The sequence below is a fragment of the Microtus pennsylvanicus genome, chromosome 1, assembly GCF_037038515.1.
Source record: "Microtus pennsylvanicus isolate mMicPen1 chromosome 1, mMicPen1.hap1, whole genome shotgun sequence".
In the NCBI taxonomy this organism is placed as follows: domain Eukaryota; kingdom Metazoa; phylum Chordata; class Mammalia; order Rodentia; family Cricetidae; genus Microtus; species Microtus pennsylvanicus.
The window spans coordinates 70,190,408-70,203,525 of record NC_134579.1 but is presented as its reverse complement, the minus strand read 5'-3'; the positions used below and the strand labels follow the sequence as shown (position 1 = coordinate 70,203,525).

Below are 13,118 nucleotides of genomic sequence, written 5' to 3'. Positions count from 1 at the left end.
GGAGGGGGAGCTGCAAGGGTGAAGGGCAGATATGGAGGGACTGGGAAATAATTGTGATTCGTGTGTATGATGTGAAATTCCCAAAGAATCAATAAGAAATATGTTAAAAGATAAAGGGTCTACTTTCTCTGATATTAGCCAGTCATGTGTGCTTTCTTTGAGCAATGTCTGAATGAATGCTCTATCTTCTGCCCTTTTCCCTTCCACGGCTTTGTATGTGTGTTGAATTCCTGGGGGCAGCTTACATGGATTTGTATCTATATACATAGGTATGTTTTCACATTTCACTCAGCCTTTTATTTTTCTTTAGATATCATTTCACTCTACAGTCTGGATGACCTTGATTCACAGAGATCCAACTGCCTCTGCCTTCCTACTGTGTAGATTAAAGGTGTGTGCCACTACACACAACCTATAGATCCACATATTATATTCCATTCCATCTTTTAGTTGACATACATGTACATAGTCATATCATTAACATACAACAAAATTGCAAATATAATCGATGTTATCTGACATTTTATTTTTTTCTATTTGTTCTGTTTTCATTATCCTGCTTTTTAAAAATGTTATGTGAACACTTCAGGGAATTCCATTAATTTTATCCATATTGTTCTTGAATATATCACCTAATAAAATATTTTAAACCATCAATTTCTTAGGCTTTACATCACATATACATGCCACAATTTAAAGTTTCCTAAAGTATAGAAAATCTATCTACCTTATCATCTCTTTCTCCTTCTGCATTACATAGATCTCTTCTCGCTATAGTCTGGGGGTAGAGTTAGGAAGCCGTATGCTATGTGCCAATCCTCAAGCACAAATTGGAAGACTTGAAGGAAGGTCATTTGCACTTGCTGGAACTTTGGATTACTGTATTTTTCATTCTCAGTCTTGCAAGCCTTCTCATTTTTCACTCCCTTCTGTTTAAAGAGTATCTGTTGAGGTATCCTCTGAGTCTTCCTCCTGCCTCTGCCTCCCAAGTGCTGGCAGCCCAGGCAGGCATCCTCCTGTCCTCTTGCTCGGCGATTTCCCTACATCTGAGCATGTCTTGCTTTTCCTTCACTATTAAAGGATGTGATGCTACGGGATGCCGGGCCCTGGATTCACTCGCTTCTCTCTAGAACTTGGACACCGCAGGGCTGCTTCTCCCTGGCCTCTGTGGTTTCTGATGGGAAATCTGCCACCCAGCTGCTTTCCTCCTACAGTCAAGGATCAGCTTCTCTCTGGCTGCTTTCAAATGATGTCAGAAATTGGAGTATAGTATACCTTGGTATGAAATCGCCCAAGTTCGTTCTACCTGAAGTTGCCTCCCATCTGTGAACCTGTCTTTTGCCAAATGTGGAAGTTTGGGGATAATTTTTTGTTGACGGTGCTCGTCAGAGAAAGGAGCATGCCTTGTCACAGCAGGCCCTCAGTGGAGATCCAGGTTGTGTACTTAGACCCTGCTGACATGAAGACAGGCTCTGCATTTCTTCTGGGCACGACGGAGTTTGTCCCCAGGAAGAGCTCCACTGAAACCTCCCAGTTCACAAGTGAAGGGAGGCCTCACTACCACCACCACTGTGGTCCATCCCTCAAGCAGGAGGAATGCGGATCAGAGCCTATGCATCTTCCTAGGAGCCTGTGTCCCGCTGAAATCTGAAAAGGTTTTGCAACGGCTCAACTCAGTGTCATCCCAGCAGATTGTGATGCCACTTGCGAAATACTGGCAGACTATGCCGTTTTCATTCTTGTGACATCTTGAAGCTGCTGAAGCAGCGTAGAGACCTACCGCATGATGTGTGAAGTGTTCACTACCCGTCTGAAGCCTCTGAAACAACATAGAGACCTACCATGTGATGTGTAAAGGGTTCACTGTCCATCTGAAGCCCCCCGCTTCGGCTCCTCCACTCTGGAACTCCCACCTCTCTCATATTCCTTGGAAAAGCTTCTATTTCTTGTTGCCTCTTCTTCCTTCCGCCACTCCATGCAGATAGACAACTCAACGTTTCATTTTTTCCCCCTCTACATCTAAGCACTCGGAAACTGGAGCCTAACTCTTTAGCTTCCTTTTGAATTTTCATGAGCTGAATGCTCTGTGGCCTTTCTGTGATGTGGAATGCATCCTACATCCGCAGAGGCAATTTGTGAGCATGAATTGATCTCCATGGACAGGCTGTGAGTTCCTTCAGGGAGTGTTCTAGTTTCCTCAGTGCTGTTGACCGAAGGCAAGTTAGGGAGGAAAGTACTTGGTTCAGCTTACAGGTTACGATCCATCCATTGAGGGAGGTCAAAGGGCGTGAATTTGAAACAGAAACCACGGAAGAGTGTTGCCTTCCTCACAGGCCAGCTTATGCACATTGCTTTCTTACACAGTTGAGAGCCACCTGCCTGGGGACACTGCAGCCCACAGTAGACATGGCCCTCAGCATCAGTCAACAATCAAGACAATCTCACACAGACAAATGGGTGAACCAATCTCATCTGCGCAATCCCTTAACTGAGACCCCTCAAGTGACCCTAGAATGTGACAAGTTGACAGTTAACGTACGCCAACTAGGACAGACATGAAGCCAGGAGTAACACTTTGGCTTTCTGTATAGGCCCTGGAATAATGTATACAGAAAGAAAAGTAACTGAATAATTAACTTAAATTTTTTTCCACATATTAATTAGTTCAACCAAGAAGTTTCTTTGACTTCTCAAGTTCAAGTATTTAAAGAGCTATATTTCAGCTGGGTGGTAATGGCACACACCTTTAATCCCAGCACTCAGGAGTCAGAGGCAGGTGGATCACTGTGAGTTCGAGGCCAGCCTGGTCTACAAGAGCTAGTTTTAAAACAGGCTTAAAGCTATAGAGAAACCCTGTCTCAAAAAAAAAAAAAAACAAAAAAAAAAAAAAACAACAAAAAAAAAAAAACCAAAAAACAAAAAACAAAAAAACAACTGGTCTACAAGAGCTAGTTCCAGGACAGGAACCAAAAAAAAAAAAAAAAAAAAAAAAAAAAAAAGAATTATATTTCCAGGACTAACTCATTAAATATGGTTTCTTGATTGTTGAAGAGAAAGCATCAGGCTTCACCAAGCCAGGCACTATGAGAGGACATGGTTTGGCTTTCAACACCATGACAACTCAGAATACTGCAAGTGTTATATAATGATAACACATAGCAAGAGAACAAGAAATCCTCCGGTTGATAGAACCAACGCCCTTTCTCACTGTTCAAATCAGTAGTGCAAATTCTTGCTGACCATGACAAACCAAGTGAAGGCGCAGTATGGAAAAGTGACTTCTATCTGTTCCCAGTTCAGCAGGTAGCCATATGCAATAGTATCATTGCAGTTGGCTTTGCAGGAAGCCATATGCAATAGTATCATTACAGTTGGCTTTCCAGAGAGAGGTCTGAGCTCGGGATGACTGGCTTATCCGCCATCACAAACCAGGAGGAAGGAACAGGCAAGCTGGCAGAGGCAGGGAAGAGAAAACATGAGAGAGAGGTAAAAAGTTTTCTATTCTTGAGACTGTGAGGACCCACCTCATTCTATTGCCCTTCCTAAATGAGCCTCTTTTCTCCACGCTATGCCTACCCAAGTGCCACCTCCAGCAAAGACGAGACATAAGTGGGGGTCAGCTCGGCTGGCATTCCCGTCAAAGTATATTCATTCTGTCTCCTGGGGCTTTCGTACGCCTCAGGCACATGCGTTATTTTAAGGGGCTCAAGGAAATAGTGTCAGGAGGCCCACTTTGTAAGTACGTTTATTATTATCTCCGCTGTTCAAGCCACACAAAATTAATGTCTGGCATTTCCAGAAATTGCTATCGATTTCAGCAGCAGATTTTTACAAAGCCAATCAATAACAGTTTCCTCCCGCCCTCCTCCTCCCTCGCTGGATATTTATTTGTGACCAAGCTTTCGGTTGATCCTCTGCTTTCTAGTGTTTATAACGGGTACAGAATAAATCAACGATTTCATCTTTTTCCAGGAATAAAACAAAAGAAAAAGTAAGGACCTGGCTATTAAAAATGTCTCTCTCCCCCACACCAAAGCAAAGGTGTGTGCATCTGTGTGTGTATAAGACATAGATAGCTAGATGGCAGGTGACAGAAAATAGATGTTTAGATGGGCGTGGAGATAAGCCCAAGCTACAGCCATCACCATCGGCTCCTAAGCCATGGCTTCTGAGCTCTCTCAACGTCCTGCGCCACACTGAAGTCCCAGAAAGCCACACAGACCTTTGTGGTCACAGGTTCCTCTATTAACATTGTCTATGTTAACACCATCAACTGTCACCCAGAAATTCAATGTATTCTAGAACTTAAGGCTTCCAGGCCACCTCCCTCCCAGGTCCAATTAGAAAGTGGGCATCTAAAGTCATGTCTCTTGCTTCTTTGTCCCCAGTGTTCTCTTGCTATCCCAGGACTACACACAGGCCAATGGAAAGAGCAGAGCACCACAAACAATGGTGAGGGACTTGTGACACCACACACCCTCTCCTGCAGCTCACTACGGAAAGAAACTTGTCGCTCGTTCCCTGATGTTTGGAGTAAGAACAGGGCTTGTCCTTCCTACTTAGTCCTTACACGGCGCCGATTTCACTCAAGAGCTTTGCCCCTGATCCACAGTGAGAGCAGCGTGTTGCTGGGCAGCAAATGGGTGTGGGCACATGTGGGCACCATGCCAGCCTAAGCTGCTGATCTAAGTCTGTGCCCAGAACAACACTGTTTGCCTTGTGACGGGTTGAATCGTGTTCCCTCAAACTATGCGTCGCAGTTCTGGTTCTGTTTGGACCTCAGACTAGGACCTTTTTTGGAAATCATGTCTTTTCTGGGGCAATCAAGTTAGGATGAAGTCATCAGAGTGGGCTCTCATCAGATATGCTCGGTGTCCTTATAAAAAGGAGAAATCTGGACACCAAGAGACACACAGAGAGAACATATGTGGATGAGGCAGACAGAGATCAGAATGTCTCTTCTTCGAGCCAAGGAAGGCCAGATTTTTATCAAAACACCAGAAGCTCAGAAGGAAGCCTGGGACAGATTGTCCTCAGAGGGCCCAAGTCTGTTGACATCTTGAACTTAGGCTTCTGGCCTACAACTACAAGAGAGAGAATTTTGTTGTTCAAAATTTCGCCAAGCGTATGGTTTCGATATCTAATCCAGCCATGTTCTCAGTAGTGAGTATCCAGAGATCCCAGGACTAAGTCATAACTAGACTTATACCTTAGAAACTACCCTTGACAATCCTTCCCTAAAATACAGGAATTAGACGAAGGCTGGAGACTAATGAAGATCATTGTTGTAAGTGAAAAAAGTTCCACAGATACAAACAGCGCGCGTCTTCTCTCAGACAGGAAGCCAGGGGGCGGGGAAATAAAAAAAGGATCATGGGAACTAAAGGGTCTACTGGGAAAGGTGGGGGGGGGGATAGCAAGGAAAGCAAAAGAAGCAGATGCCCAGTGCTACCTGAGAGAAAGGTTAAGAGTTGAATATGAAGAAATCACATTGTGTCTTAGCCATTGCTTTACTTCTGTGAAGAGACACCACCACCAAGACAATTCGTATAAAAGAAAGCATTTAATTGGGGCTTACTTACTGTTTCAGAGGATTGGTCCATTACTATCAAAGGGAGCACAGAGACACTCAGGCAGGCAGATATGGTGCTGGAGAAGGAGCAGAGAATTCTACATCCAGTTCCACAGGGAGCAGGAAGAGTGAGACTCAACTTGGCCTGGGCTTTTAAAACCCCAGTAATACACTTCCTCCAACAAGGCCACACCTCCTAATCCTTTCAAATAGTGCCACTCCCTGGTGACCAAGCATTCAAACATCTGAGCCTAGAGGGGCCGTTCTTAGTCAATTCACCACATATTTTATGTTCAAAATGTCAGCCATAATAAAATTATTTCTACGCATGTAGAATACATTCTACATGTATTAAACATGACAATAATTGTAAGTGAAGATGTGAATACAAACGCAGAGAACATACCCCAATTTCTGAGTCAAAAGAAACTTTTTTTCAACTGTGGAGGAAGAAAAATATTGCCAAAATTAGATCAAATCAGTTGTCTATGTGGTAAAGCATAAATCAAGGTACAATACAATTTCTTCTCTGATACAATGAAGTTCATGATTTTCCACCAAAGCAGAATACTAAGGAAAAGCACTGTCTCCTCCCACGGTGGGATAAGACCTATTTCATGAGTCTCTTTTGTATGAACAGAATACTATATTTGCCACTCTGCCTCACTACCAGAGAAGACGAGGTGATGAGTTCTAGCCAAAAGATATAAGTAGATGTAACATCAAGAAAAGCCCAGAAACGTGAATATAATGGCGAGGAAGACGGACTCAGAATTGAAGAACTGCCTCCATCAGATTGACTGTAGATATGTCTAGGGGGCATTTTCTTGATGACTATTTGATGTAAGAGGGCCCAGCCCACTGAGGGCAGAACAACCTTCACGCACATGAGCCTGGGCTACACAAGAAAAGTAGCTGAAGAGGAACCTGGAAACAAGCCAGTAAGCAGCCTTCCTCCATGGTTTCTGCTTCAGATTCTGGCCTTAAGTTTCTGCCTTGGCTTCCTTCAACAGTGGACTGTAACCTAGTAAATGAAATAAGCCACTTCCTTCTCAGGTTACTTTTGGACGGGGTGTGTTTGTCACAGCAACAGAAAACTACCTAGGAGGAGCATCTTCTGTGTTCCCTCCTTTGTCTTGCAGGCACTAGGAGCTCAATGCTGAGAACTGGAGGTGCAAGTTAAAGCAGACATTTTCGCTAATTGAAGAGGGGCTACCTTGGAGAGCTGTGTAGTTCCCAGGGAAATTTCCGTAAAAAAATTCTCCTATGATTCAGAACAACCTAACCTAACACTCTAGTCCAGTGGTTCTCCATCTTCCTAATGCCGCAATCCTTTAATACAGTTCCTCATGCTGTGGTGACCCCTCAACCATTAAATTATTTTGTTGCTACTTCATAACTGAAATTTTACTACTGTTATCAATTGTAATGTAAATATCTGTGCTTCCTGATGGTCTTAGGTGACCCACAGGTTGAAAACCATTGCTCCAGCCTAAACCAACCCATTGGTTTCTTACTGCTGTGAGCCATATTTGATTGGTTCAATCTTTTAAATGCCAATAAGCCATTTGGAGATTAATAAATTGAAATTTCCTCTGTTCGTAGTCATTGGCTGAGCCACCCACTGTAACTTATGTCCACCCAACCCACTTTGGACCCCAAGATAATGGCCATAGCTTCTCCATGGTCCTAAACGGTCTCCAGGAACAGCTTGGAAAAGGTGTTCTTTCTACTTTTTGGTACAACTGTTATTGCTAGAAATCTCTTTCCTTGGGCCTCCTAAAAACAGCCTTTCTGTTGCTTACACCTACCATCCTTCTCAGTTCGACCCTCCAGAGCTCTGAAACAACAAAAGACAAACCCGTACTTCCCCTAAACTTCTCCAGGCTACTTTGATCTAAGTTCTTTCCAGAAGCCTCATTAGTCAAGCCATCTCTAATAAATCAAATTCCAACAGAATGCACCAAAGCATTGTCCCAATTGTTTTGTTGTGTGAGCATTTTGTAGTGTAAAAATTATTTCAAGCAAACGGAATCCCATGCCTGGCGCCCAACACCCTTGTAGAAAGGTTTGCTTTGCAGCAATCTCCCTCTCCTCCAGGTTTAACTTCTCCATTGTGCTACTAAGTGCTTTGCCTGTGACTGCGGGATAAAAAGCTTTCCACCTCCCTAACCTCAAAGAGAGAAACCAGTGTCTGAGGGGCCGGCAAACAGATTGTGATTGCTGCATGAGGAGCTCTTTGCACAAGCTAATGGGCAGCCTAACCTCTGCCCACAGCCGTCCCCTGTAGGGTCTTCTAAATAGATTGCCAAGGAATTGTTGATTTGGTGAATCGATACACGAGGTTTGCTGGACTCCTCATTTCTGTGAATGATTGTTAGGGACTTTAACAACACATGCATGTGCTACACCTAGTGGGGCGTTCCTTAAAGGAAAGACGTGACCTGGCGGATGTAACGCTAATGCAGACAAATCTATTCTCTTACTAATAGTTGACCCCCTTCATGTTTTAGCTGGAAAATTGTTAAGATGTTTACATCCCGAGGCTTCTGAGTCCTCAAGTTTCCATCTATCATTATAGCTCTAGCAGGAGAAATAACAGAAAATTTTTCTTTGCATAGCTAAAGCAATCAAATCAATAGAGAGGTTAAAAAAATAAAAAATTAATCTTAATATCATAAAATTGTTTATTTAAATTAGGCCATCTGGTATTGGCTTGACTACAGAAATACATTTATGTATTCTTGTGGGAGTATAAATTGATGCAATTTTTCTGAAAGGCAATTTGGAAAATATTACCAAAAGTATTCAAAGTAGGCATACCCTTTGACCCACACCCAGTGATTTTACTTCTAGGAGCTTTTTCTAAGGTGATGGTGATGTTGTTTGTATAAAAAAATTTTCACAATGATGATTATTGAAACATTATAACAGCAGCAAGTAAATAAGACAAATAACCAACAAGCAGAATGACTTTAAACTGTTATATTATTATTCTATACAATGCTATGTTAGAGAGGCGGTAGGAATTATGTTACTGAAGAATTGTTACTTAGAAAAAGTAGCCATAGCGTGATGCTGAGTTTTAAACAGGAAGCTTCAAAAAGGTATTTGCAGGGTGCCCATTTTGGGAACACCGTGCAAACGTAGACTAAAGACACGAAAATTCAACAGTGATTTTCTCTGGAGGTCAGGCTTCTTTCTCAGTGGCTTTTTTCCCCATCTTCAGTCTCTTCTGAACTCTTCTAGGAATTTTCTAATAAGAATATAACACACTTGTGTAGAAAACATCAAAACCAGACCTAAACTCATGTGTAAAAGTTTCAGTTTCTCGGTGTTTTGCTGTTACTAAGAAAGCGAGCCCATCTCTCCCACTGGCTTCAAGTGAAGGGCTAAGGTAATCAAACACTTTGTTTTTGACTTTTCTAGCAGTTACAGGGCCAAACCGCTCTTTAAGAAAGCTTGAAAACTAATGAACAATTCCAAAGTCAGCCCAGAATCTCTGCTTGGTTCTCTTTGAAATAAAGAGGTCTGTGGAGTGGTTAGTAATAGCATCACCGCTTCTCCAGAGCATCTGATATAGGGCAGACTGTTGCATGACATCAGCAAGTAATCCCTAGACACCTGGAGCAGGTCTCTTGGTGCTGCTTAGACTGCAGCTCCAGACTGGAAAGCTCTGGGTTCATAGATAACTGAAAAACAAGTGATACAAAAAAATCAACATGTATTATTTAATTCTTCCTTTTATTTTTGGAGAATATATTACAATTATAGCATTTCCTTCTTCCGTTTCTTCCCTCCAACCTCTCCCATATACCTCTCTTTGCTCACTTTCAAATTCACAGCCTCTTTTTCTGTTAGTTGTTGTTACATATGATGTGTGCATGCATTCATGTGTGTGCCTACATACATAAGTACAACTTGCTCAGTATGGATAATGTTATGTGCATTTTTCCCAGGGATGAACATTTGGAATTGAATAACCAATTGGAGTGCTCGTCCCAGAGGACAATTATTTCTCCCACTCTCAGTGTTCCTTACTTGTCTGTGGTTCTTGTGTAACACTGAGACCTTGTGAATTTTCCCTCATGCACGTTTGCATGTCTTTTTCTGTTGTCTTGCTCAACTCATGTATAGGCAGTTATGTTAGTGAGACTTTATGGATATAGCTTCCGACATTTCTAGGAAACACAAGCAAACAGCAATCTCCCTGTTCCTCTGGCATTGATGATCTTTCTGCTCTTCTCTGTAGTGATTCTTGAGCCTTAGGTGTAGGGGTTGTACTGTAAATATATCTTTTGGAACTGGGCTCCATAACTCTGCATTTTGATTGTGGTTTTCTTAATGGCCTCTATCTATTGCAAAGAGAAATAATTACAAGCTTCCAAAAGAAGGAAGCAACCAACAATCTTACACAACTATGAAGTCAATGAGCCACAATGATCAGCGTGGCACAATAATGCCAAGAGTGCAGTAGTGGCACACATACCTTGGCAGCAACCAACAGTTCTCTAATTGAATATAAGACCTGATCATCATGCCTACCAGAAACCCAGTCAACCTCCCAGGGCTAATAAAATCACCAATCTTATAGGAGGACCTAAAACTACCAATCCCCCCACTCTGAATTTTTTGTGGGGCTTTTTTTTTTGAGACAAGGTTTATCTCTGTGGCCAGCACAACCATCTTAAAATTATCAATTTTTAAAATCAGCATAATCCCTAACTACAATCTAAGAATTTGTCCTCAGATAAATGGAGTTGTTACCATTTACTTCATCAAGTAAATTTCTCAATATATATTTATCTTAATTATTACCAAAGGCAATCTTACTGCTGGATATTATATAACTTTGAGTCCTCTCTAACCTCTAGCCTAGATCTACAATAACCAATAACCAATTTTTAATACATAAATTTGATGTTTACTATCTTAGTACTACATATACACATATATGAATGTATATAAAATATATTCTGTAGTATTGAATACATGATAGTATTCTTGTGCAGACCTTATGACATAACAATGTTATTCTCATGAAGACAGTAAGCATTTTTCTTAACGTTTACTGTAATTAACTAGAATGACATAATAATAATTCCTTTACAGATTAGATTATAATAAGCTGTGTGCTTTTGAGGCAGGTGTTTTAGAGTGGGGAATTAAAGAAATCTTCTGCTACATTTCTGATTTATTTAATTTGTATTTAATTTAATTTGTATATTATACTTATTCTAGTATTGTCTTTTGTAGCTCATTTTTCCAAAAATACGCCCATGCGCCTAAATATCAAGAATATTATAACATATATTTAATTTAGGAATATATTTACCAACATTACTGAGACATTCAGTAGTCAGTTTTGGATATAACAGCCCAAATAACCAGTTTTCTTGACCTTTCCCTGGTTATTTGTTGTATATGTAAAATCAAACACCTGTGGACAAACGAAACAAGTCATAAATGCACAGTGCCACACATGAATGTCAATCTAAGGCCTGTGTCAGACCTACTCAGTTAAAAATTAGTGCGGCCTGCCTTCCAAAAGGTTCTTACGGCCCATCCCAGTCACACGCCTTTTCTCTGTCGGGGTCTGGCAAGGCCTGATGTCACCATTGCCATTTCCTGGAAATGCTTTACGGTTTCACCTAAGCATGGATTTCCGAACAGCATAGTTGCTTGTGTTTACTTTTGAACTTTATATAAATGGACTCAGAGAGAGAAAAAGTTGTCAGGATAATGGATACTATTTTGTCAAGTGCAAAGTACACCCAGCTAAATACCATGACTATCAGTAATTTTATTACGTGAAAATGGATTTTAACCCTTCAAAGCCAGCAGCTAGCATCACAGGTTTGAAGTTCTTCTTAGTCAAGTCTAGATCATTTTATGTCTCTGGTGGTAAGTGCCAGCCGCTTGGGGGTCCATTTGGGCTGTTGGTCACTTCTTATGCCACCTGGATGGAAAAGTACTCACCGCAGGCTGAGGGGTCCACACTAGCAGGCTTCCCTCTCCTGGGTGAGTTCCCCAGCTATTACCAAGGCTCTAAGGTCATATCTAGTTAATGGTTGGCCAGAAATCGATACGCAAAGAGCGATGGTTTCTGATAAAGGTGCATAATAAGCAGGTTCAAGCTCAACAAACTAACTGTCCTTTTGCTCTTAGATGTTGAAAAGAAGTTGCTGGCCTGCTCTCTAGTTGGAAAAACAGAGTCCCACTCCACTACCTTAAGGACTAATTTGCTTTTTAACGAGGTCCTCTCTTTGTCCAGTCTATCCTGTACTTAGGCTTAGCTATTCAAAGGCCACTCAAATATTTTTCTTTCCTTTCTGTTAATTCTAAGGGAAAGTGTCAACTTACTTTCTGGAGGCACAAGACCTGGGGTTCTGAAACAAAACTGTCCCTCTTTGATGTTGGCAGCTACCTTGTGAACTGATCCATGGAGCTCCCGGTGCCCAAGGCTCAGGAGTGCTGTGGGTTTCCCAGCTGGCAAATGACCAATGCTTACCATTCCTCCTGTGCAACCACCCATGTGTGTATCTACAAGCGTGTGTGTGTGTGTGTGTGTGTGTGTGTATGTGAATGGGTGGATATGTTCATGCATGTGTTAACATAATGCCTGGCTCATTCCTCAGGCGGGCTGTAGCAATAATAGTAAGAATGCCTTTCATATAGTAAATGAGTAAACAAACGAACGCATGACCAATGATGCACCTGGCTCAGTACCCCTAGCATCCCTCCTCTTCTCGCAGCTGAGGCCACCTGAATGCAGACCGAATATTTTGCCACGTCTCAGGCTAAACAAGACTTATTTGAACAGAATATCAGAGGCTATGGTCTACGCCCCCCAAACAATGCAGCATTTTTATGTATCTGATTTATGCTCCCAGGACAATGCTGAAGGTGAGTTTGAATTCTGTCTGGTTCTTCTCCCATATGTGGAGCAATTCCTACCCATTTTGAGGCTCCTGCTGATGGTTCTATTCCTACAAAACTGGGTACCTCCTACATTAGGACCCCACTTCTTGATTCCCCCTTGACACTCTGATGCCACCAGAGTCAAGATGTGATGCTCTCCCACCACTAGGTCCTTACCCTGGTCCTTACTGATCCCCACAAGATTCCCTTACCACATCTGTAGCTAGACTTCCTCGGTTCACTAGCAGCTGGGGCTGCCCCTAGGTTACAGCGATTGGCCTCCCTGATCTGTAGCTCCACTCTTTTCTTGATTAGCCTTCCTTTTACTTGTAGAAAGGTCTTTTGATTTCCAAAGTGAAAACAGCAATAAACTTCAACAGGAGACTTTCAAAGAAAATAAACAGAAAGTGATCATAAACTTTAGTTAAAATCAGGGCAAATAGAAAGACAGAAAATTCTCGTGGATAGGAAAATTCAGTCCTATTAAGATAATAGCTGTTTTTTTTTTTCTTTTGCTTTTGCTTTGTTTCGAAACAGGGTCATGACCTCTATCTCCTGATAGCCTAGAGCTCACTATGAAGCCCAGACTGACCTCAAACACACTATTTCTAACTCTACCTCCAGG

The 13,118-nt window shown here is 41.8% G+C and overlaps 1 long non-coding RNA gene across 1 annotated transcript; it reads right to left on the bottom strand.

Moving 5' to 3' along the window:
• Positions 1-8,542: 8,542 nt before the first annotated feature.
• Positions 8,543-11,603, bottom strand: LOC142839578 (uncharacterized). Its single transcript, XR_012908783.1, has 3 exons — positions 11,552-11,603; positions 10,908-11,012; positions 8,543-9,264 (listed from the first exon to the last, which is right to left on the bottom strand). It is a non-coding gene; the product is annotated as an uncharacterized LOC142839578 (long non-coding RNA).
• Positions 11,604-13,118: the final 1,515 nt, after the last annotated feature.